We start from the raw sequence: 25740 nt of genomic DNA on the forward strand, positions 1-25740 counted from the left end.
CAGTGGTTGAACACTAGGCTGCAAAACTGCCCACAGCCTCTGCAGCGCTGGTTTGAACTCCGGCCATCAGCGAGGGTCCCACATGGTGCGACAGACCTCTCCTGTCATGCCCGCTGCTCCCCTCAGCAGTGTATTTCGTCAGTCTGCCTGGTCTGTTCCCCACTCTGGCTCTGGTGAATTCTCTCACCCTTCCACGCTTCTGACTGTACCCAGTGTTTGTATAAATAAAATAAATCTTAAATAAATAAATAAATAAATAAATAAATAAATAAATAAATAATGTGGTGGAAACTGTCAGAGTTCAAGCAGTGAATACATTCAAGCCATTTAATTTTTAAAATGGTTTGATGCCAAACATCCAAAGTCAGAGTGCTAATTTAGGACTCTGGGCTTCCTGTTGATGAAGGGCCTCTTCAGATGCTAATGTGATTGGGGTGGGAAGGGCAAGCCCCTTTGGCAAATAATAGAAAACCTTGCTGCAGCTCCGCCTTGGAGTCCAGACTGCTCTCTCTACCCCACATTACCTGATTTTGAAAGTGGGAATTCCATGAGCATTCCTTGAAGCCTGTCTTTTCCACATAGTGTCCACCTTACCACTTTTCTCTGCACTGCCAGAAAAACTGACTCATGGTTCCCCCTGCTCATCTGGTTCAGGCCATCCCACCAAGAGTGAAAACGTCTCTTTCTTAAGTGTGACTCCAAACAATCTGTCCACAGATCAGATTCCTCTGCAACTCCTCTCACACAATCAATGAGGCACTAACCGCCCTCCCCATCCCACCACCGCCCCTTGGGTGTTTAAGGCCCTCTTTGCTAAGCAGACTCCGTACTTTCTAAGGCACATTTTTCCTAAGTCTGGAAGTCACTGGCACAAAGGAAATTCCAACCATCCTTTAATTTCCAGCTAAATTAACCCCTCCAAGCCCTAGAGCAGCAGCTACCCTTCTAGATTACATAATAGCACCTTGTTGTGATTGCGGTTGCTGAACTTAGCCTTGCTTTCTTTCATTATCCTCAAGGGCTGTCTCAAACAGCCCTTCCTCTCCTGGACTGTAAACTTCTTGAGAAATATGACTGTGTTCCTGCACACACCTCCCCTGGCCCAGCCCCATAGCCCTGCTCTCCAGAGTAGCACTCAAACTAGAGCCTGCATATTCACATGAGAAAAGGAATCACTGAGGATGGATTGGAAATAGGCTTCTGAAAATGGGGGCATCACAGAGCTCCTCCGTCTGACACCACAAACCTGAAGGGCAGTGCAGTATCTTGTCTTTCCACCCTCATCTGCTATTGTCTACCTCGGCACCTGGCAGGCCTCCTAATGGCTGTGTGTCCCCAGGAAAAGGTGTATTCCTGAGTAAATGAATACCAGATGAACAGGTAAATCAGGAAAAAAAGAGCTAAAGAAGCACCAGAAGAGAAGCCTAAGAGAAAGGGAACTTCAGGCTACAAAGGAAGCCAAGAGTCCTCTAAAAACTAATAGCCTCTCTCTGCCTATGTTCTGTTCCTTCCACAGCTCACTATAGCGCTGGTGGGGAAAAAGTCCAATGTTCATCTATGACAGTGAGTCCTGCTGGCTGGAGCTGATAGAAAATAACTGAGATGGAATTAATCTCAGTGCAGTGAGCCTGCTGTGTCTGCAGAAAGCCAGGGCCTGGAGGGTTCAGGATCCCACAGATGCTGCAAATGGTACCCCAGCCCACTCTGTACCCCTGCTCAGTGTCAGATCAGACTCCTGCCCTACGTGTGGGTTGGAGGGACAAGGAAATCAGCCCTGTGGCCCCGGGTGAATTTGGGGCACCCCAGGTTGTCCAGGCTCACAGTTTTTGAAAAGATTAGATGGAACAATATACAGCAGGAAGAAGTAGGCTCACTGGGGAAGGATGCTAGCAAAGGTTAATTTGTTCTGTCTGTTACAGGGGATAATTAAGCTGACACATTTCACACTATTAGAGTGTAGCTTATGATGTGCTTTTATAAAAAATCTGCATAACCATGGAACAATTTACAAACAAACTGTGACTGCATTCTGGGAACACTTGAACTATTAATCAGTGAATCTGGATGTCCTCGAAACGCTCTGCAAGGTAAAAAGGGGGTGGCTGACTGCCACCACGCACAGAAAAGCATGAGCAATGCCCTACTTACACCAACAAACCGGGGGAGGTGAGGGCCCGGGGCTGGTACTGACCCAGAAGATCCAGTCAGCAGGCAGTCATTCATTCAACAAAGACTGATTGTGGGCTGCATTGGTCACTTTGTTAGTGCTGAAGACACGGCAATGAATAAAACAGACAAAATTCTTGCCTTCAGGGTACCTCCAGGTAACCCATTGGGTTAAATAGAAAATCCAAATAAGCAATGGAAAATAAATGTCTGGGTTACATAAATTCAGTAAACAGAGCATTATAAAGAATTAGAGAGTGAGAGAGGGGAGCTTAGGTAAACTTTAATATAGGTGAGAAATCAAGGTAAGACGTGAAGCAGCGCATGATGGGGAGCAGAGCTAGTGGGGATGCTAGCAGGGAAGGGGAGGGCAGGTTGACAGCAGGTGCAATGGGCAAAGACTCCTTTAGACAAGTGCATCTTGAGCTCAACTTTAAATTCCAGCATGCCTGGTCACGTACAGACTGGAGAGTAAGGCATTGTGAGTGGACAGTAAGTAGTCACTCAAATAAGCTGAGCTTTCTGGAAACCATTTTTGAGACATACTTCATGTAGTCCCATTATGCTCTGGTGCTGTGGGAGGGGACTATTGCAGGGTTTAGGGGGCTGGTGCAGGCTAGGAGGCCTGTGGGAACATGGTCTCAGACCTACTCACTGTCTTCCTTGAGAAGAAATGGTTTAGGTGGTTCTTATACCTTCTGTTTTGTACACAGTGGATAGTCCATATGTCTTTGTACTGAAACATCACAGTTATGAGGTTTGTTTTGGATCTGTCTTTCACTAACACAGCATGCTCTCTGCAGGGCTGACTGGACTCATCGGCATCTCTGCACAATTCTCCCTCTTCTCCATCTCTCTGGTGTGTGTGTCATGTTCTCTCTGGTGTCCCAAGCAGCACAAACCCCTCCTGATATCTGATACCTCCTTCCAGGTCACACCAAGTGCTATATATTCAATAGTGTTTCACTGCCCTTATGACAGGCCCTTGAGGACATTGTCATTGTTATCAATTGCCCTGTACAGTTCAGCCTTTACCTTTCAGTCAAACTTCTCCATTAAAGCATTGTTAGAAATGGCCCCCTTCCCCTGGCAGCCAGTGCAGAGGAAAGTCAGTGGTTCTCAACCCCAGGGGCTGGGCACACGGGCTTACTGCGGGCAGCCTTGCAGAGGGGAGGTGTCATAAGTAATAAGGTACTAATAATAAAGTACCAAGGTTTACACATAAGCCTTGACTTTTTAAAAATTTACTTGATGTCGATGTCAACATTTTCTGTTAGAAGCCAGCTCGTGCTTGCCTTTGTTCCTTCGGTAGCTTTGGAAGAAATCTGCTGAGGCTCTCGGGGGCCCTGGGCCTGGCTCCACCATGAAGCCTCTGCAGAGCATTTGGAAGCTGCTGTCAGGGATGGTGACTTGTCCAAGGTCACAGTGTCTGAGTGGGGATTAGAACCAGTTCCTGTTTCCTTAGTGTAGGCTATTATTGATCTCCTTAGCTACCTGTCAGCCCTTCACCCTTTTTTACCTTAGCTGTTACCTTTTAAAATAATGGCCCAGAAACCTGGTTTCAGCATGCAGGATATACTGGGCCACCTGACTGCGCCTGCCTTTTTTTTTTTTTTTTTTTTTTGGCTGCCAAGAGTTCTCAAGCTCTTAAGTTGCTAACCCTCTCCTAAGATAGAACATCCCTATCTAATTATTTCTCACCATTTCAAAGCAAATGTCCCTAGGAAACAAGAGTGGTCCATCCATGACTTGTCAAAATGCCTTGTGAGCATTTGTAAGCACTGACTTTTTTAAAAAAGTGTCATTTTCATGCAAATATGCAAAAGTTGAAAGTGTAGTGAGAAATATCTGAGCCCTGAAGGGTTTGAGGCAAAACCAGGAGAAGCAATCAAGGAGGAGATTTTTCATGGACCTTGGCTCATTTACATTCAGCTAATTTACTGAGACAAAGTGAAGCCTGGCAGCTAACGAGCCAGCTCTTGATGCTGAAGTATTTTGTGAAAATGAAAACCTGCCAGTCTGTGTTTTGAGAAAAATACTTCTAAAGACAGAATTATTTAACTTTATAGATATTGAAATGTCTGCATTTAAAAGTATAAAAGTGGACATGAAACACATTCATTCGATGGGTCTTTCTGCAAAGGACTGAGCCCTGGCTTTCTGCTTTGAAGGGCAGGTATTAAATGTAGTGCTTCTTACAGAACTGAGGTCTTTGTGATGCCACACTGTTGTGCCTGTGGGTTTGCAAATGTGAGTTATTTGTGCAGAAATCCTAAGGAATGCTGGAACAGTCTTATATCTACAAAGAGCAAATGGCTAGAATGGTTAAGACTCCCCATTGTCAGCAGCCATGATGTGGAACTCCATTCCAGGGAGATGGCGAGAGGGGAAAGAGAGAGGCTGTATTTAAATCTGCTCTCTTTCTGACCAAACAAAAGGCATGAACAGAGGGTTCAGAGCTGATTGGCATGTTTATGCAAACACAGGAAGCCAATGAAAAGATTTTTGCAGCTTGGGTCCCCCCCCACACCCCAAGTAAATATAAAAGACAAAGGAAAAGCTGATAAAACAGCCCTGATAAACTGGACTGCAAATTTAAAGCAAGACTCTGCCTGGTACGATGCCCTTTGGGCTTGGGGAAATAGTTACTGAGACCACATGGAATTGTTACTTCTAATAGGTTTATAAACATGTCAGTTACCTGGGTCAGACCCACACTGGTCTGGGATCACTCTGCCTCATGTTCACATCTGGCTCCTGGGATTTGCACCTGCAGCTTCAATCTAAGTCTGATTGCCAAAAACAGACCCCAGATGTCCTTGTCCAGAGAGTTTTCTTCCAGTAACTGGAGGAAATTGAGGTGGGCAGACAGGCTGAGTAACTGTGCTGTACTTCTGTCTGGTAACTGGTGTGGAAGCATGCAGGCTTGAGCTGGGACAGCAGGATTCCTCGCCTTGCCTCCTAATGCTTTCATCCTCTTCACATGCATGGGGCACCGTAAATCAGACATTTATGAGCTAGGGATGCCTGTGTTGGGGACATGTAAAAATAGCATTTATTGAGTACTACCTACAGGTTTAGCTCTGCTCCAAGGTCTTTTTTAAACAGTTAGTGCTCTTAAAGAAAAGGGAGAAAGGTTAAACAGTTTTCCAGAGGGACAGAGCTGATAAGTGGCAGAGGCAGGTGCTGACCCTTGTCTGAGTGTAGAGCACAGAACACCATGCCCAAGAATGTGCAGAGGAGAAATCTTCTCTAGAGATGAGGAAGACTCCACGGAGGTCACAGAGCAAGAGCAAGATGGCAGAGAAGGCTGGAATTAAGGGACAAATATCTAAAGCCAATTTCCAAGAAATACAATTTAAATGCTTGATGCAGTAACATCTGACGTTACCCGGGCTATTGTTTACCATCGAATCCTGGCTTTGTGAATTTCAGACCAGGTTTAGGGGACAGTGGACACAGGGACAGATGGGGCTATTGGTGGCAGAGCCCTGCCTCCACAAGGAGGGCTTAGAGAGATGTAGATTCTCAGAGCACCTAGAATTTGACCCTTCCCCCCTGTACCTTCCTCCTCCCAAATGCAAATGACTCACCTGTGAGATTAAATCCAGTCTTGATCCTGGGTCCTTCTAGAAGCTTGGGGCAGTCAAGGCAAGAGGGTTGCCTTGGGCCTCCCTGGTGGTGAAAGGGGTTAAGACACAACCTATGAGGCAATCTGCAGCCTCTGCAGCACAAGTTCGATCCCTGGCCAGGGAGCAACCCACATGGAGCAGCAGAGCTCTCCTTAATTGCCTGCTGCTCCCCTCAGCAGTGTACTTCGGTCAATCTGCCTGTTCTGTTCCCCACTCAGTCTCTGGTGAATCCTCTCACCCGCCACACCTCTGGCTCTTGTATGCGTGAATAAATAAATCTTAAATAAATAAAAGAGGGTTGCCTTGACTTCTAAGGCAAGAGGGTTGGCTTCTCTGGAGTGTCTTGGCGAATTGACAGTCTTCCTTGGCTGTTCATGTGATGTGTCTGATTTGTTCCCTCAGGCCTTTAGATTTTTGATATCTATTTAGAGAGAGCACTGTGACAACAGCTTCAAAAAATGGTATCCATTCCAATGATCAGGGATTTAATTTCCATAGCTTTTCTATCTGTCATACTTTGCCTCCAAACTACATTGTGAATTAGGAGGCCAGATGATTCCATCAATATTCACTTTATTCTATCTACTCTTACTCCCCTTACATCCAGCAATACAATGTCTATTTTACACATTGCCTTATGCTCTGGGCCTTGACTTTATGGGGCCCAACAAGATTTTCTTTATCTTTAAAAATGATTATCCTTAACAGTGCTCCAGCACTTCGCACCATATTGGATACTTACTCCTTTTTAGTCCTCTTTCCGTTCTCTTGATGCGTCTGTCGTCTGTCAGTTGCTCGCTCTCATCTTCCTCCTCCACCGTCTCCTTGCTCTCTTTGCATTGTTACAGTTAGCAACTATAATTCACAGAGATCTAGGACTCCTTCAGAGTTTCTGTTGTTTAACCTACTAATGACATGAAAAAGTCTGCTCATCTCCTACCTACCTTCTACCTAAATACCTCAAGTCCAATAGAATCATAAAATTTCAGAATCAGTTTTCTGACATGTTCTCAGCCATCTATGCATTTTTCTGTGATAAATTGATTTCCCTTATCCAAATTTGCTGAATCAGCATGTGGTACCTACAACAAAGTAAAAATCAAGTGATTAGACACAAAACTATGCAATGTGACTTCCCTTTTCATACAAATGAGTCTTTTTCTCACATCAAACTTATTCATTTGACTGCCCTCAAACTAAGGCAATGACAAAGACAAACTCAGATACTAAATCTAGGGCTTTTTAATGAATCCCATTTTTTTCTCCCATCTATTTCTCTATGGGGCTCCCATAACTCTGAATATTCCTATCTCAGATCTCCTCAGAGTTGAACTGACCACTTGGACATATTCATATATACACCTCACTAGACAGTAAACATGTCATGGGCGGGGACTGTATTTCATCCATTTTTCTATCTTTAGCATCTTTTTTAAGAAATAGTAAATGTTAATTGGTTGCCTAAATACAGAAATGCATTCTTTAAAGTCAACTTAATTTTTGAACTCTGTCTTATCATTGACCCTTCCTGTGGAGTTCGAGCTGTCTAGTCTCAGTCATCCTCATGTTCCAAGCACCAAAAGCATGACAACATTTCTTGTAAAAAAGGAAGCAGCATTGCAAGTCACAAAACTTGGACCCAGTCCCACCAAATTGAGGACACACTGCCCTCCTTCTTTCTTGGAATTCCTATTGTCCTCAGGAACAGCAGCACCCTGCTTAGTGCAGAATTCCTTGGGTTATTTTTTTGCATGTGCTGCACTCATTTCCTGATCAGGCTACAAACTCACAGAGCTAATATCCCAGAAATACTTGTAGAAAAATGGCAAGATGGCCAATTCTTGTGGATTCAGCAGTGAAGTCCCTGGTGGGAAACACTCTAGTTTCAAACCCACCATGGTAGTTGACACTCCTCATGGTGGTGGATTATTCGACACACTTGGTGATGACTTGTGCAAGTTGTAGTTGACTGTAAAGTCTCTTTCTACTGCTGTCCCTGCAAGTGAGAGAAACCCTGACAACTGTCACCACCTGACATTGACCTGAGTGAAGGCAAATACTTCTTTAACTGTACATAGTCTCCAGATTCAGGTTGACCCACCTCAAGTCTATTTGATTATAAGGAATCTGAGAAAACTTGGATGAAACTTTGATCCTGTGGAGTCTAGAAAGACAAAGTGAATTACTCAGGGAGATTCCCTCAAACACTGTCAGAGGATGTGAGTATCACTCTGGGCAGAGGTTTCCCATCCCATCCCAGAGCCATATTCTGCACCCCCCACCACCACAGTGAGTGCTTTGGGACTACATCCAGATCTCTACCACAATTTCTGTTTTACCGGACAGTCTTTAAGATGCAAAAGTCCATTATGAGGTGGCTTAGGTAACCTGAGATAAATATAAACTAGTCTATAGTAGGTCAAACTCTGCCCTAGGTCACACTTTCTCATAAAATTACTTGTGGAAGCTATGTGTTGTTTTAAAAGCAAAGAAGTAACTCCTGGCAGCTGTCACTCAGCTGTAATGGGCAGGCATTATCCTTTCCAGATAACATCTTTCCACCTGAGTGTACTGTGAGATAAGCCCTGACTAATCCTCCTGCCATCCACACTGTTGCTTGTAAGTCAATGGAAAGGGTGTGGGAGGAACATTCCTCAAAGTGATGGATGCCCCACCAGTATCAGAGCCACAGGGGCCCTGGTGAAGATGCCGAGCCTGGTCCTCTGATGTCAAATCTCAGGGCACACAGCCCAGAGAACCCACTTTAATGAGTACCCCAATTTACCCCTTAGCACACTAGATGTTGAGAATCTCTGTGTAAGTGGCTGCGTATGATCTCAGGCAGCAGCCCAGTGATGCTGCTTATGGGCCTCCTCTCCTGTCCAGCATCAGCTCTTTAAAGGTAGGAACTGGGTGTTGTTGTTGACAAGGCAACTCCAATGCCTACACCAGGAGCTGGGACATAGTAACGACTCAGTGAAATACCTGTTGAGTGAATAATGCCCTGAAGAGCATGGTATTCCAGATAATTTTTTTAAATGTCAATCTTAGTTATAATCCATGCCTTAAAATTCGATAGTCCTGTTACAAACTGAAGTTACTTTTCCATTTTCCTCTGACATTAGGCACATTTTCAGAAATTAAAATCAATGCTTAAAAAAATAAGGAATTGCTTTCTGCTAGGAATTGAATAGATTTCACTTTGATTGCCTGATCATTTTCATCTTAATAGGAAACTTGCTGGAGGACTTTTGTTTCAGCCCTGTGAGAATCCTTCCTTATTTGTGCAGAAGCGTCCATAAGACAGATGGCTATAGAGCTCTTAGAGTAAGCAACTCTGTTTGCTTGTGCATGGCCATCAACTCCTCAAATGCCTGGACCCTGCCCCACCAGAGATTTAATGAGATTTAATGGATGAGGTATGACATTAGCAATTAGGATTTTTCCCTGCTGACACTAACATGCATCCACAGTAGAGAATCCCCAGTGCAGAGGGAGTTTTCCTGGCTAATAATGTTGATAGACTCTTTCCTCTACCGGCATCTGTTTGGGCTTCTCTAACTGAAATATCTTAGTGTCTGGTGCCTGCTTCCTGCTTCTTAGACAGCTGCATGATTGCTGTGTGCTCACAGGACAGAGGGGTCCCAGAGCTCTCTGGGGTCTCTTATAGGGCACTAATCCCCTTCAGGAGGGCTCCGCCTTCATGTCCTTACCCCCTCCCAAAGACCTTAGTTTCAACATGTGAATTTCAGGGTGACACAGTCATCCAGTCTATTGTACCTTCCCTTACACAGAGTATTAGTTTTCTCCACACCCTTTATGCTGATGTGGTTTCCAGCATTGAGTTTTTTCCACCTTGCAAATATTCAATATCATTGTGTTGTTAATCTGAAATAAACTGTGACTTGAACTTGCAGTCATAGATAGAGGCAAGTTTGGGGGTCCTGGTATGCACATTGGTCTGCACCTTAACATATCTACTGAGGTGTTCTGGGAACCTAAAGGCAGACTTCTGCAACCTTTCCTCCAGTTAGTATTGAAAATGAGGAAGAGAATCTGACGTGTGTTCCAGGAGGCATAATATACTTGAACTTAGCCTGATCAAAGCCTGAGTCATCTAACTTGAGACAGTACTCAGTGCCTTTCTTCATAAATAGGATGTGTTTTGAAAAATAGCACACATGTCTTTTGCTAGTATAAATGCTGTTGTTTGCATCTTTCAGGTAGGAGAATGTGCAAACTATTCTAACAAACTACAGTTTGATTTAAATGGCTTTCAGAAAAAGGAAAGATTAAAATTCGTAGACTGATCCACTTCAGGGAGCTGTTCTGCATTCCCAAGATTGTGTAACTGCTGCTACAAAGACAGCCAATGCATAACACTGGATTTATTCAAGGGTAGCACAGACCTAGGAATTAGTTTTGGCACTGACAACAGATCTTAATTTATTCTTGACAATTCACTTGGTGGTTGTCCTTCCCTTCTCTTTTCTGCCCCTTTGTCAGGATCTAGGTAGCATCTTCTGACAGGCGCTAAAGGCCACAGAGCTCAGCTGGCTCCAGAAAACAAATCTCTGAGCTGGAAAGCAGAGGTGCAGCAGCATAACTCTCTTTGCAGAACAAGCACAATCTATTTCCTCCCAGTCCACAGGAGAGTCTGAGCAGATGCTTCCCTCCTCTCCACTTAAGTGAAAGAAACATTCTTCCTTCTTTCTGTGTTTCCCAGAACTTACAAACTCTTGGAAATCTGCTTCCTTCTTCATAACCCATGTAAGTTGTTACAGACAATATGTCTGTATCCCCTTCCAAATGCTTCTGTTGAATCCCAACTCTGATGGGATAATTTGAAGGGTGGGATCTTGGGGAGGTAAGTAGGGCTATATTAAGTCATGAGGGTGGGGTCATCATGATGGGATTAATAGTCTTCAAGGAGGAAGATACACCAACACCCCCACCCATGTGCACGCACTGAGGACAGGCCATCTAAGGAACAAGTGGGAAGCAGTGCTCACCAGGATGTAATCCTTTCAGAACCTGATCTTGGACTTCCCAGCACCCAGAACCTCCCAATCTGTTGTTCAAGCCACCCATTCTGTCAGGAGTACTATGCCATGCATGCCACACATTTTTGCCTTGTTTTTCACAAAAATAACATGGTAGGGCACTCTGATTCCATGGGGTAGTAATGTAATTCATCACATACATTTTGATCTGCAATGGAAACTGGGAAGAAAAAAATTAGAAACACTGCTCAGTATTTTCCTCAAACTCTTTTCTGTTTCCTTTCAACTTTAGTGCAGAATTTGGAGCCAGAAGAATGCAATTGCAATTAATTTTCCCTGAGGTTTAGATAAGATTGTATGGGAAAAATTCAAATTTTGACCTAGCATTGTCATTAATCAGGTAGGTTATCTTAATTCACCATCATTTATAAGACGTTTGAGGCAGTGTTTCCTGATCTCTTGGTTAGGAAAAGGAGAAAGCTATAAATCCTAGTAATTACAGGGTCACAATCATATTGTCCCTTGAGCAGCCAAACAAGAACAACAGTAGATACCTTTGCACTAGTGAGGTGAGTGGTGTCTAGTGATACCAACACCTGGTTTTCACATCGCATTGAGTTCTGCTTCTAAAATTAACTGTAGAAGAATATTGGTGCATGAAACCTGCAATCAGTGCTCATCTCTCTTGGGCTATTTCTTTCAGAGGAAAAAATTAAAAAGGAGGGAGATAGGCTGAGGAGAAAGATTTTAGAAAATTCTGAATTGATCATCCAAAAATATAGAGTTTTAAAGGCTTTACAGAAGGAACTCGAGCTGTCAATTAGGCTCTGGACTCTCAGATGAGAGACAGTTGTCATCTACTCTTGGGGAGCTTGCCCTTGAAATATCCTCCATCAAAGTCTCAGACTTAAGTCAAACTCACAAGGCGGATTTGCCAAGCACAACTCAAGTAGTTCTTTACTTCTTGTGCAGATAAGGGCCTACATGTTGGTAAAACAGTATCTCAGTGGAGAAAATGGTGCACGTAGCCTGCAAGCAGTGCTCATCTCTCTTGGGCCATTTCTTTCAGAGAAAAAAAAAAAGGAGGGAGATAGGCTGAGGAAAAAGATTCTCGAAAATTCTGAATTGATCATCCAAAAATACAGACTTTGAAAGGCATGATGGCAAGGAAGGAACATGACACAAAAGACCACCAGAGTTCAAGGCCCAACCCACCATATAAGCTCAACTGAGATGCCTTTCAACACTCCCACATCTGCGAAAATGAGTAATAGTTCTTCAACCTTCCTTATAAAATGTAACTTCAGGAAAACTTTTTAAAAACTTAATGACCACATGAAGATCCTCAATTAATGCAATTATGTTACAAAATATTTTATCCTTCTATGCTGAATATTAGAAAAGTTAAAAATTGCCAACATTTAAAAGTAATTAATTTGCTCATCATCCATAGATGAGTACTTATTTCACTCTAGTATTCTTTATTGTGCATTCCAAAAGTAGTAGAACAACTTCACTATTTTGTAGACTGCTTTTTTTGTATTAAATATTGTATCATGAAACATTTCCTGTCAACTGTTCCTTCTCATTTTATGCCTATTGTTCCATCATGTAACTGCATCATAATTTACTGAACCATGTTTCTCTTGCTGATTTACTTGGCGGGTTCTAATTCTTTGAGGGAAAAATAATATACCAGTGGATACTGCAGATAATCCTCTGTGCACATCTCAGGTTATCTTTCTAGGAATACTTAGCTATGGAAATGCTATGCTAAGCATAAAGAATTTGATTCTTTTTGATAACCACCAGGCTTGTGTGGTGATATTGCAGACCTGCTCCTTACCATTGTGTGGTCTGCTCTCATGCACAGCTGCTTTCAACCTAGCACATGAAGCAATGTATGGACTTCACAAATGCTTCCTCCCTTTGTTCTCTACCCAAATGTGACTCTAGAATCTTCCTGCAAAGCATCTGGACAGCACAAAACACCAGGTTAGTCACTCCTCGCTAGCTGTGAGGATCTGATCCTAGAGGTGGATGCCTGCATTTTTCTAGAACCTCTGAGGCTGCTCAGCAGGGCTAATTTGACCCTGATCTTGGGTAACACACCAAACTTCAGGAGACTTAGAAATCAACAAATTAGTTTATTCATTTCTGTGAAATTTAATTGCTGCTGAAACCACAACCTTCTCCTTAACTGGTCTTTATGGTCCTTTCCAATAAAATTGTACCTAAGAAATTAAACTGGTTTCAGCATTTGCTTTGGGAGACATATAGACACACCAGCCTGGCACAGGTGTTCTGCTCTCCCATGGGCCTATCTGACTACTTTGAAAGCTGAACCAACTATTTTTACATCTGCAGCGAGTAGCACAGCGATTGGTGTATGGTCAGGGCTAAAATTCCTATTTTAAGAGGGTGCTGTATAAAAAGCAGAAAGACAGGACAAAGGGAAAAAGAAAAGTGGGGAGGTAGAGAAGAGCAGTCTTCAGTTAACTCAGAAATAGAGTGTAAAAATTAATTCAAACCAGAGACCATCTGGATTCCCTATCCACTCATTCCATTATCCCCTCATTTTATTTCTTAATTTCCCCCTGGAGAGAGGAGTTACTTGTGCCCAGGATCAAACAGTGTGTATGCTTTTTGGCAACAGTTCTTTCAGGAAGTCTCACTAAAACAAGTTACAAGAAAAAGCATCTACCTACCTTCGTGAAGATGTCTGACTTGAAACTCCTTAGATGGAACCAGTAAAATCACATTTGAAGATGGACTCACCCCTTATCCCTTAAGTAATTCTGTAAGCTTGTACAATAGATGGAAGTGTTTACTTATGATTCATAATCTTTGAAGTGTGAAGATGAATTATCAGGGCAGATTGAGACATCTGAAGTAAGCAAAATACAATTCTGAAAATAGGATTTAAAAAAAACAATTGGTTTCTTTGGAGTTCTTTCATGTTACTGTACTGAACTTGGTTTGGCTGAAACAGGAAAAATGGTGTTTGTTTATGAATAACACAAAACCCTCCCACAGAATGCAGCCCCGTGGAGTGTGGACAACCAGATATGATGAACACCTACAAACCCGGGGTTCCTTCTAGGCTGTTACTGCCACTGTGGGTTACTAGAATACATGACTGTCCAATCAGTTGCTGCAAACCATTTTGAAATCGAGGTGGGCATAAATGTTAAATGAATGAATTCATGGCTAAATCTAGAGGGAATGGCTTTATTGTATAGCTGTGGACAGGTAAAATGGAGAGAGGATGCCAGGTGTGGGGACGCATGCCTATCATGAGTACTCAACTTCTCCTTTATGCCACTTCTTTTAAGGTGGGGATGATGATCCTTGTTTGATAAATGAAGCCGCAGCCCAAAATTAGGTAGCTGGTAACAAATGGCGCTGGCCCTGTGTTCCTAGGTTCTGCCAATCATGCTTGTGCCCAGCTTTATGGAGAGAAACATAGAAGGCTTCCACAGATTACCAGCAATATCTATCTCTGTGAGGCCACCCTGTTTGGGATCTGGTTTGTTTGTGAATAAAATAAGAGAAACGGGCTGATTACTATGATGTCTTCTGTTCCATGAATGTATGATGAGTATGTATGTGTTTTTGCAACATATGTTTCTACATAAATGAAGAAACAAGTATAAAAGAGGAAATGGATGTAAAAATACACAAAATATCTGATGTATGTTAAAACTTATGACATAAATACATTGGGATCAAACACTGAGGCTCTAATTCTAGAACTGGATCAAGGGTTGCCTCCTGTGATTCTCCAGCCATGTCGTGTCCTTCCTTTGGTGACCACTGGTAACCTCACTGAGTCTGCCCCAGCTATGGGGGTGTGTTTAATTGTTAACCATTTGAGGCAGACATTGTTCTGTGTTCAGTCATTGCTACTTGAGGAGGTAGGCACATCCAGAGGATGTTTACACGTTTCAAGAGGGTGTTTGTTTTGCTCCAAGTCTTGGTTTTTCTACATGATGTCACTCACTAAACTGAGTCCAGCTGCCCCTTTGTAACTAGTGTCAAGCCTGTTTGGAGTCCTTTGAGCTTGACCTTGTCATATTTATCCTGAAAGTCCAGGAATATTTGGAGTTCTGATAGAATTACTCCACACTGCCAAGGGAAATATGGACAGAATTTTAGGATCCCCTGTCTGTGCTCATGGAAGGAAGCTTTGAAACATTTGCTTGGGTGTTTAAAATGTAAACTTATCGTTAACCTCTAGTTTCAGTTTGCCTAAATGAAAACAGAAACGAGTGCTGTGAGGGGAGTTAGTGGGCCTGAGTGCCATGTTTTACCTGGTACAATGTAATCTCAAAGCAGCAGGAGTCTGAGAGAACTTGGAAGCCTGTAATCTATGGTTCTTCTAGCTTTATCACTTCCTAGGTTCATAATCTTAGATGAGTTAATGGGTATCTCTGGACCTACCTTCAGAAAAAGGATGATATTACCTTAGTGTCACTGTGATCATCCCATGTAATAATATATTATGACAGTATTGTGAACTCTCAAATGGAGGAAGAATATTATCTTATAAAATATTCAAATTAACTCTTGAACCAGAATGACTATTTAAAACAGACTTCTTGAGTTCTTTTTTGCCGCCACCATTAGATCACTTCTTACAGAATATTTCATGTCAAAATTATATAACACCTTTACATAACTATATACCTCTGTATAAAATTCCTCCCACTTGAGTACATAATACACTTTTAGGATCTCAAAAGTGATGTAGAAAGGTTATGTCACAGCCCATAGAGTACTTCGAGATGCCTTTTCATTGTCATCAAATGTACTTGGACCTGACCCAGTTCTCAAGAAAGCCCCCAAGGCTGCAGACTTTCCTTCGTAGACAAATTCATGCTTTCTAATAAGACAAGCCTACTGTCACATCCTGACTAAACATAATTTTATTTTTTTTTCCATAATATATTTTGGGGACAAAAATAACATTATGCGTACTGCTGCTTCCAATTATTGGTATGTCTATTGTAGTTACCATAAGTTAATTAATACAAGATGCCCCTGATGGAGCATCAAGGAGGTCTAGTTAACAGCAATGGTAGCATCTAAATGAAGATGTGTTATCCTCCTCTAAGCAGAGGAGAAATTCATGTTTTTTAGTCTCTAGCATATGAGATGACTGAACTATTACTTCTAATCTGAAGATAGTCAGTCACCTGTGAGGGCTGCAGTCTAGATGTCTGTGGCCTCCTAAAATGGGACTATTGAAACTGAGCCCCCACAATGATGGTGTTAGGAGGTGGGGGTAATTGGGTCATGAGGGCATAGCTCCTATGATCAGGATAAGTGCCCTTCTTTAAAGAGGCACCAGAGAGCTAACTCATCCTTTCCATGAGGTCAGGTTACAGGCATAAGACTATGAGCCATGAAAGTGATTCCCTCCAAGTGATGAATCTCCTGGCATCTTGATGTAGAACTTCCAGCACTAAAATTTATGTGTTTGCACCCAGTTTCTGCTACAGCAGCCGAAACAGACTAAGACACTGCCCTTGCGTATATTGATACAAACAGACTCTTGCAGTTGAAGGGCAGCAGCACAGAGTGGGAAGAATAACATGGGATTTAGAAGTTAAGGCATGACCTCAGCTGTTTTATCTGCAAAGCAGTGGTAAAAACAATGCTTCCTTGATGGGGTTATTCTGATAAATATCAGAGATTGCTGATGGGAAATCACATGAACAGAAAAGTACTATGTATAAACACTTTGTTTACTTGCTTGAGCTTTTAAGAGCCAGAAGTGGAGGGTGAGGGTCCATACAAAAAGCAAACATAACAAACTATTCAGTTCTGAGGTTCTGGGTAGTTTGTTATTGCAAAAAATTGTTTCCAGTCCTTCAGAGTTGTGGACAGCTCTTGAACTGAGTGAATGTGTTTTCTTTCCTCTGTGCTGCAAGCAGGGCTGTACTTACTGCTAAAACTCAAGTAGGCTTTGGACGTGGTCCTGGCCAATTTAGAACTAATAGGCTCAGATGGAAACGGACAATCTACAGAGACACCTGATACCGTTCAGAAAACAAAGACCTAAAAACGTTATTATAGTTTCTGTAGTAAGTGGATCTATTTAGAAGGCCACAGAAAAGCACATTTGGTGGTTAGCTTTCTCTGAGTGGTCTAGGACATATGTATACAAGCAATGTAGTCCTTCCTAGGTTCTTCTCTAGTGTATATAGAGCCAAACGATTACCCAAAGTCTAACTGAAATGAACTTGAAACGTTATAAAATTTTAAAAATGTTCCCTTTTATTGTGAATCTGTGCGACTCATTCTTTTTTTTACATTCATGTTTAAAAAAAAAAAACTAATTATTTTCATTGCAGTAATATTAGGATTCTCCCATTCCAGGTATACCCATTGTATTGTACCCACCAGAAAATCACCCATAGTCCACCATCATAGCCCATTGTGCTTACTTCCCTCTTTGTTCCTACCCTCCCCCATCCTCTGTCCCCTTTGGATGCTTTAGTTCTATAGTCAGTTTTCAAGGGTTAGCTTTTAGGTTGGTCTTTCTCTGGTTCTTAGTTTGGTTTCTCTATATTTCACATATTGGTGACACTATCTGGCATTTATCTCTCTCTGACTTATTTCACTTAGTGCTATCCCTTACAAATCCATCTATGTTGCTGCAAATGGAATGAATTTATCTTTTTTGATTGCTGAGTAGTATTCCAGTATGTATATATACCTCATCTTGAGCCACTCATTCATTTCTGGGCACTCAGCTTGTTTTGATATCTTGGCTCTCGCAACTAGGACTGCTATGAACATAGAGGTACAGGTTTCCTTTCTAATTAGTAAATCAGATTTTTCCCCCTTCCTATTTATTTTGGATAAATCTAATCTGTATCTAAATTTTTCTTTCCATTGTAAAGTGATCTAATAATTAGTATACCTCTAGTTTGTTAATGAGGAGACTCTTTTTTTCAAAAATCAGAGATCCATAAAGCTAAGCTCTAATCTGACTTCAATCACTAATTCATGCTAGAATTGACTTTAGTGGGTACTTAATAGTCTTTAAAATTGTCATGTAGTTTGTAAATTACTTTCTCTTTATGCCTATGAAGGTCAACAATGTTTCTAGATTTCATTAACTCCAAAAAGTCATATTTTATTCCACTTAAAATCTGAAGTTATATACTGAAAGCACAGCCTCTGTGTCTGACTGAGATATCAAATGCTGTGACCCTAAATTTCAAATTGTGCCTCCTGGCTCTTTAAGCATTTCCCCCACATCTAGAACAGCCTTCTTAAGGCAGTTAGTGTCTCATTAGTGCCTCTTATGTCAGCATAGGCACTCTAGACCATTGTGTCCTGTATCCTTTGTTTTTTGCCAAAGGCCAGAAATCTTTGTAAAAGTCAAACAATACTGACATTCCTTGCATCTATTAAAAGACTTAGTGTATTCAACAACAAAAAAGAACATGAATCACTAATTTTTAATTTGGGTAATTTTTAGGATAGGAATTTTTCTTTCAACAGCAATTTTATCTGGCACAGGCTGGGCATTTAATAAGTATTTTCTGCATAAATGAATGAATAAGTGATGTTGATATGTTGATATAAACTCTACATATACATAAGCAGTTAGAAAACATTTTGTCAAACCAACTAGTAGAGCAAGTTTTTTTAAGGGCCCAAAATCTTTCTTTTTTAATCCATTTATTCAACAAAGATTAAGCCTGTAGTATGCCAGGCACCATTAGCAGACATTGGGGATGAAACAGATTTAAACTGCCACAAATTGCTTCCTTCAATGGTAGTACAATTCTGTAAATATACTAAAATCCATTGATTGGTATTTGAAGTGGTGAATTTTATGGCATTTAAATTATGTCTCAATAAAGCTGTTAAAATTTTAGTGCCATCACGGGACCCACTTTCTGGTGAATCTGCTTTTTAAATTTTTTTCTTAATTATAGCTAGCACAGTGTGGGTATAAAATCAGAGCTCAACAAACTCTAGTTGATTTTATTGCTTCATTCAAGACATGGGTGAGCGGGTGCCTGATGGACACACAATGGAGCCTTTGAGAAGCTGTGGAAACTGCAGTCCTATGATTCAGGCCTTTGTTCAAGTCCCTGCTTTTCCATATAATTCTCTGGGTAACCGGGACAATTTTTCACTCAGTACTTCAGGTTACCGTTCTATAAAAGGGGCTGGCAATAGAATTACACAGGGGAGAATTACACAGGAGAACCCAGGGAGAGGGGGTGTAGGAGAGCGGGTATCAGTGAAACAAGATTGACCATATTTTGATGGTGGATATGTGGGGGTTCATTCTGATATTTGCTCTACTTTTACTATCTAATGAAAAATGATGGTATCATCAGTAGGTGTTTGATGGTTTTTGTTGTTTTTTTTTTAATTTAAGCTCTGATACATAGCAGGTATTAGACAGAAGCTAAGTACTATTAGTAACCTAAAAGAATGTGTAATAAATGACTTTGGTTTTCCTTCTGAAAATTGAGCCCTAGATATATTACTTTTTCTCATGATACTGTTCTGATAACTCTATTAGGATCATGGAGTGAGCTCTGGGGGGGAAAAAAAAAGGATCAGATTTTCACACTATTTGTGTCACCAAAGATTATCTAACCGTGAGTGTCACAGCGCAGACAGCATTTCTATGTATAAGAAAAACATTCAAGATAACTTCAGGGAGATGGGGGGATGGTTTGTTTTCAAATAGGGCTTCAAATATGTTTCACCATCTGGGCCAGTTGAAAACAGTAACAGTGTTCCTGCAAAGAACTCAGGCCCCTGGGATCTGAGACTGGCGGACTCCATTAGCTCAGTGCCTGTTCATTAGATTTAAAGGAAAAATTAAAACACTCACATGAATAGTTTATTTCCTACCTTGCAATGACCTCAGAGGGAAGAAACTTGACAATAATCTTGGCCTTTTATAGGACTTCGGGAAAAAGAACAGTTGAAAGAAAGTCAGGGAAGTTTAAGAACCAGAGGAAGGAAGGACATGGGTTCGAGACTGACCACATGCACAGGGACAGTCAGAAGGTGAGGGAGTTAATAGCCAGGGAAGCTGGAAGACTAGCCAGGAGGATGAATAGGGGAGTGAGGGACAGGCCTAACAATCAGAGCCAGAAACCAAAATTTATTTAGTAAAGAGGACAGGCAACAACAGTGCCATCACCAACTGGAGGCAAGGACCGGGCAGTGCAGGTGAGCGGAGATGGAATGCATTAATATGATGATACCAGCACATCAAAGAGCAAGGACTTGGAGCCCTTTCTCTCTGCGTGCCTTTTGCAAGCTCCTGACTGGTCTTGCCACAGTGGTGTCATAGTAGTCTAGGAGTTCCTGTCCTTTGGAAATTACCTTCCAGCAGCTGACACAGACTATTAAACAATGACTAAGTGTCATAAGGACCAAGAAAGCACAGTGCAGGACCCTGAGCCAGACTCACATTCCCAAGGGAAGTACATGGGACCTCCATCCTGATGAATAATGGGGGAGTTGCTGAGAGGAAGCAGGTGTGGGGATGTGTTACTTGTATGTCTTCAGCTGTAAGGATGGAAAACCCAAACTAAGTTGAACTGTTGGCACATTTGTTTAGCGATGAGGCAATCTGGGGGTAAGGTGGTCCTCCAGGTTGATGGAGCCACAGATAAAGTGATATCATGGAGGATGCAGGTCTTTGTCCTCTCTGCTCCACAGCCCATGGCGTAGGCTCCATTCTGTCTCTGGCTGCCCTGTGGCTACAGGATGGTGGTCACTACACTTACCATTGTGTGCCTCCTTGTTCAAACTGGAGAGAAATAATAACTTCCTGTCTTTCCCTTAAGAACTAACAGGCAGTTCATATCAGTTTCTAGTAAGTCTCTCTTTTCTCACATTGCCCAGTACCCGGGCATACAAATCTACCAGGCAGGGCAGATGCGGTTACCCTGAATCAGTATCCCCAATTCATTACTGCAACTTATTGTGGAACAAATGACAAAAAAACCCTGCAGCTACCACTATGTAACTTATAGAATGTTTGTGATTGAAAGTCACAGCTTTTAGAGTCATAACTTATCACAGCAAAATTTACTGATGCAGATGCCAAGAAAGACTGTCCAGGAAAATCCTTGCTGAGCATCCCGGAATGTGAAATAAGTTTTCCCTAACTCACAAAGACTCAGACTACACAGCTGTAGAGAAGATGAAATATTGCCATTTGCAATCACATGGATACACCTTGATGGGGGGAGTATGCAAAGTGAAATAAGTCAGATAGAGAAATACAAATGCTGTTGGATTTCATTTATAGGTGGAAACTAAAGAAGCAAAGCAAAGGGAAAAAAAAAGCAAAGACATATATGGTGGTTAGCAGAGGACAAGGGGTCTGGGAGGCACGTAAAGGGTGTCAGGTGAGTGGTGGGAGATGGAAATGACTTGTGGTGATCACACTGTGGTTTATACAGATGTCAGGTTACAGTACTGCCCACCTGAATCAGTGTATAAACCCGTGTCACCTGAATTTAAAGAAAAGCTTAAAAAAATAAAACCTCCCTTTTTCCACTTGTAATATTTCATCTAGATAGCAATTGACCTGCTTTCAATTTTAATGTAGAAATTTCATTAAAACACCTTCATTCTGAGAGCATTAGTGGAGATATTTCTATATGACAGGCCCTGTGTTAAAATGAATCATTAGCTTAAGCAGCTATGTAATATTTGCTTTAACTCAGACTACGTGAAAATCTATGTCTCTCCATTTGGAAAAGCCATGTTGACTTAAAACAATCATCTGAAACATCACCCCAAAAATTGAAAGTGAGATTACATGCAGTGATATTTTAAAAATATCCTTTTAAGCATCTACTCAACTTCAAACTTCTGCCTTTCTGTCTGCAGCCATCCTGTTCTCTCAGCATAGTTGATAAAAGGAAGGTGCAATGGTGTCCACACATGAAAAATTTCTGCATGTAACTTCAGTCTTTTCTTTACTTGCTGTACATTCTTCTTGACTACTTCTATGGCATTTCATTATCGATGCAATTGTCACAGTTTCCCACAGGGTATAATCTTCATCAGTCCTGCCTCTCGAAGGTGGCAGGGCTGGTCTAGGTATTCGGATTAATATTAAATATTTGGCTGATGCTTGCAGACATGAGCTTAATCATTGTTTGCTGTACCTCTGAGGGGGTAAGCTAGAGGTCCCCTGTGCAAACACAATCTTCAATATTTACAAAAACAAATAATAAACCTGTCTTTTCATCTGAGATTCAGTGTCTCCTACCTTCCCCTGCCCACACCTGCACTTCGACCCTTTATGCAACTGCAAAGACATTGGGGCGGGTGGACTTCATGGGAACATTTTTGTCCCTCAGTCGGCACTGTTTCTGTGGTTCTCTGTGGAACATTCCAGAGGTGAACTTGCTGAATTTTGTCAACAAGGAAATGTCAACCAGAGCCTGCTATTTAACACATTTGCACTGTGCAGTTTGCAGCTCACAGGTGCCAATTAAAAAACAAAAGTAGAGGCAGAGGAGCTTGTCTGTCAGCTTGACTGGAGTGAGATTTGATGCTAATTATTAAAGGGCCTCACAATTAACAGCAGCTAAGTCAGAAGAAGCACACCTTTCAAGCACAACAGGAGCTGAAATACTGCGCTGAGAACTAAGAGGAAATGGTGTCTAGATACAGACAGAGAGAAATTGTTGGATACTAGTCCCTAATGGGGTTATTAAATGCCTAAATGATTACTGGAGATTATGGAGTCTTGTTTTCTGGAGGCTTAAGCAATAAAAAAGACAGCCAAATAATTCATAAGGTACCTACTGTGTTAGTTTTTCTGTGTTGACCAACGTGGTGCAGCAATGACCTAGACAGTAAGGTTTTGACCATTTGTGGGCTTATATTCCAAGAGAATTGACAAATTTTCACAGTGTTTAATCAATCACAGAACTTTCCTCAGTCTAACTACCATGGCCCTCTTTAACCAACACATCTGGAACCCCAGATTTGGACATTCAGCTAACATTACATGTACTTTTCCTCCATGACACACACCATTGTGTATTTCATCTTCGAAACAACCCTACATGGATAGGATTATTTTATACATTTGCCAATAAAGACAGTGACATCAAAAAAGATAGGATATTTAGTAAATCCAAAGGCAAGTGGGATTTGGACCTTGGGGAATTATGCTAAGCAAAACAGCTTGCTTATATGGAGAATTTATAAAACAAAAATGAAAAAAGAAAACATAGATACAGAGAATAGACTAGGGGAGTAGATGAAATGATTGAAGCGGCTCAAGAAGTGCAAACTTCTTTTTATGAAGTAAGTCCTGGGGATGTAACATATAGCATGGCAACCACAGCTAATAATGTTGCAAGGTATATTTGAAAGTTGCCAAGAGGGTAAATCCTAAAAGTATACTTTCCATGGTGATAGATGGTGATATTGCATGCTGTGTGGATGATTTCATGATGTTTGCTAATAGAAAATAATGTTATACATTTAAAAGCAATGTAGCTTTGTATGTTGGTCCTACTTCAGTATTTTTCCCAAAACCAACTAGGGGTAAGTTTGAGGTTATGGTTCAAAATTACTAGACTCATTATTTTATTGTCTCAACATGGGAGCTTTTCAAGGCTTAGACATGCTTATGTATCACTCTCTGACTTCTTGATATTTGTCTTATCTCAGATCAAGAGGTCAAGTTGTCAGTCAAGTAGTTATCAGGGAAGGAGTTTTTAGGAATGTTTCATGATACTGTGAATTTCCAATTGGAGTTTTCTAGACAGTCCCCGCATTTCTTTGATGTCATAGTTTAGCTACTGTAATGGTAAGAAGTTCAATAGGGACAAGCTGGCAAGGAGATTTGGAGGTGACAGAACCTAAAAAGCTCCTCAAATTATAAAGTGGTGCAGTGCATTTCTGTGATCATGAGTAAAACTGACTCAGGGAGGTATTACAAGCAGTGAGAAGAATTATTTGAGGTTCTCCCCAGTAAGAAAAGTATCTAAAGTACTTTTTTAAGATTTTATTTTTATGTGGAAGAACTGGGGTACAGGCCAGTGTTTTTGGGGGGTGGGTGAGAAGATTCACCAGAGACAGAATAGGGAGCAGAACAACTAAAATACACTGCTGAAGGGAGCAGCAGGGTAGATAGGAGAGGTCTGCTGTGCCATGTGGGTCAGCTCCCTGGCCAGGGATCGAACTCATGTTGTAGTGGCTGCAGATAGCTTCATAGTGCTGAGACTTAACCCCTTGCACCACCAGGGAAGCCCTAAAGTACTTTTATAAGATCATTGTCAGGAACCAGCATATCTTCAAAGAAGTTAAAAAATTAAGAGGGAGTGATATCAGTGAAAATGGCAGAGTAAGGATGTTAGGAAAGCCTGGAGACAAGGGATAATCTGATTTCTATAGTCATAGTATGTGGACACAGGGAAACAAGCAAGAGACAAACATTCCCCTTAGAAAGTCCAGGTGTTGACCTAAACAAATACTATAAATCTAGGAAAGACTTTAGATCAGCTTTTTAGTTTATGTTCAAAAACACTGAGAGAAGCCCTTTCTAAGGAATAAAAGAAAGTGAGTCCAAGGTCTCACCATATAGAGAATGTCAGTAGTCAGAAATTATTTAAAAGACTCATTGATATTCAGAAATTGGAAAGCACACCAGATGAAAACTTCTCTAGAAGGATTCAACAGTATTTTGAGTAGACAGAAGAAAGAATTAGTGGTCTTGAAAACAGGTCAACTGAGATTATCCATTCTGAAGAACAAAAAGAAAAGAATGTACAGAATGTTAATTTTAGGGTAGGGCAAAAAAAAAAAGGTTAAGGAAATTTGAAGACACAATGGCAGGAACTTTACAAATTTCATGAAAAATATTGCACATCCAAAAGCTCAACAAATTCCAAATAGGGTAAATTCAAAAAGATGTACACCTAGACATATTACAAAAAGTCAAAAGACAGGAATCTTGAAAAGCATACAAGGAATGCTCAAGATAAAGAGTTGTGTTTTCATTGGGAATCAGGGAGGCCAGAAGGCAATGAATAACATGTTCAAGGAATTTTTTTTCAACGAAAAAGAAACTACATGAAGAATTCTGTATTTAGCAAAATTGCTATTCAAAAACGAAGGAGAATTTTTTTTCCATTTTTTTAATTTATATATTCCTTGATTATAAGCGATATTGAGCATTTTTTCATGTACCTGTTGGTCAGCTGTATTTCCTCTTTGGAGAAGTGTCTTTTTAGCTCAGTTTTTGACTGGATTCTTTATTTTGTTTTGTTGAGTTGTGTAAGCTCTTCGTAGATCTTTGATAGAAGTCCCTTAACAGTTTCATGGAGTGCAAATACTTTCTCCCAGTTTGTGGGGTGTCTCTTCATCTTGGTTATTATCTCTTTTGCTATACAGAAGTTTTTTTAATTTGATGTAGTCCCAGCTGTTTATCTTTTCCTCAAAAATGAAGGAGAAATTAAGACATTTTCAGATAAACAAAAACTGAAAACCCACCTCTAGTAGACCTTGCCAACCAGTACTACAGTGAAATGTATGTGGGGAAATAAAAGGACACACTAGACAGTAACTAATTTCCACATAAGAAATGATAGCACAAATAAAGGTAAATATAAAAGATATATTTTGCTATGTGTTGCTTTATGCATTTTTCTTTTAATCAGCAGTTTTATTTTATGCTATTAAAACTAAGTTGTTATTAATCCAAACTAGGTTGCTATAAATTGATGTAAATGGTAATACCCAGGGCAACCACTATGGAAGTAACTCATAGTAAATGACAATAGCATTACAATGGTATACTAGAAATATGTATTTCACATAAAAGAAGGAAATAATGGAGGAATAAAGGGTTGAAAAAGACATGCAGGAAACAAATAGCAAAATGGGGACCTCCCTGGTGGCCTATGGAT

This window comes from Talpa occidentalis, unplaced genomic scaffold (assembly GCF_014898055.3).
Source record: "Talpa occidentalis isolate TD23 unplaced genomic scaffold, MPIMG_talOcc4v2.1 talOcc4.12, whole genome shotgun sequence".
In the NCBI taxonomy this organism is placed as follows: domain Eukaryota; kingdom Metazoa; phylum Chordata; class Mammalia; order Eulipotyphla; family Talpidae; genus Talpa; species Talpa occidentalis.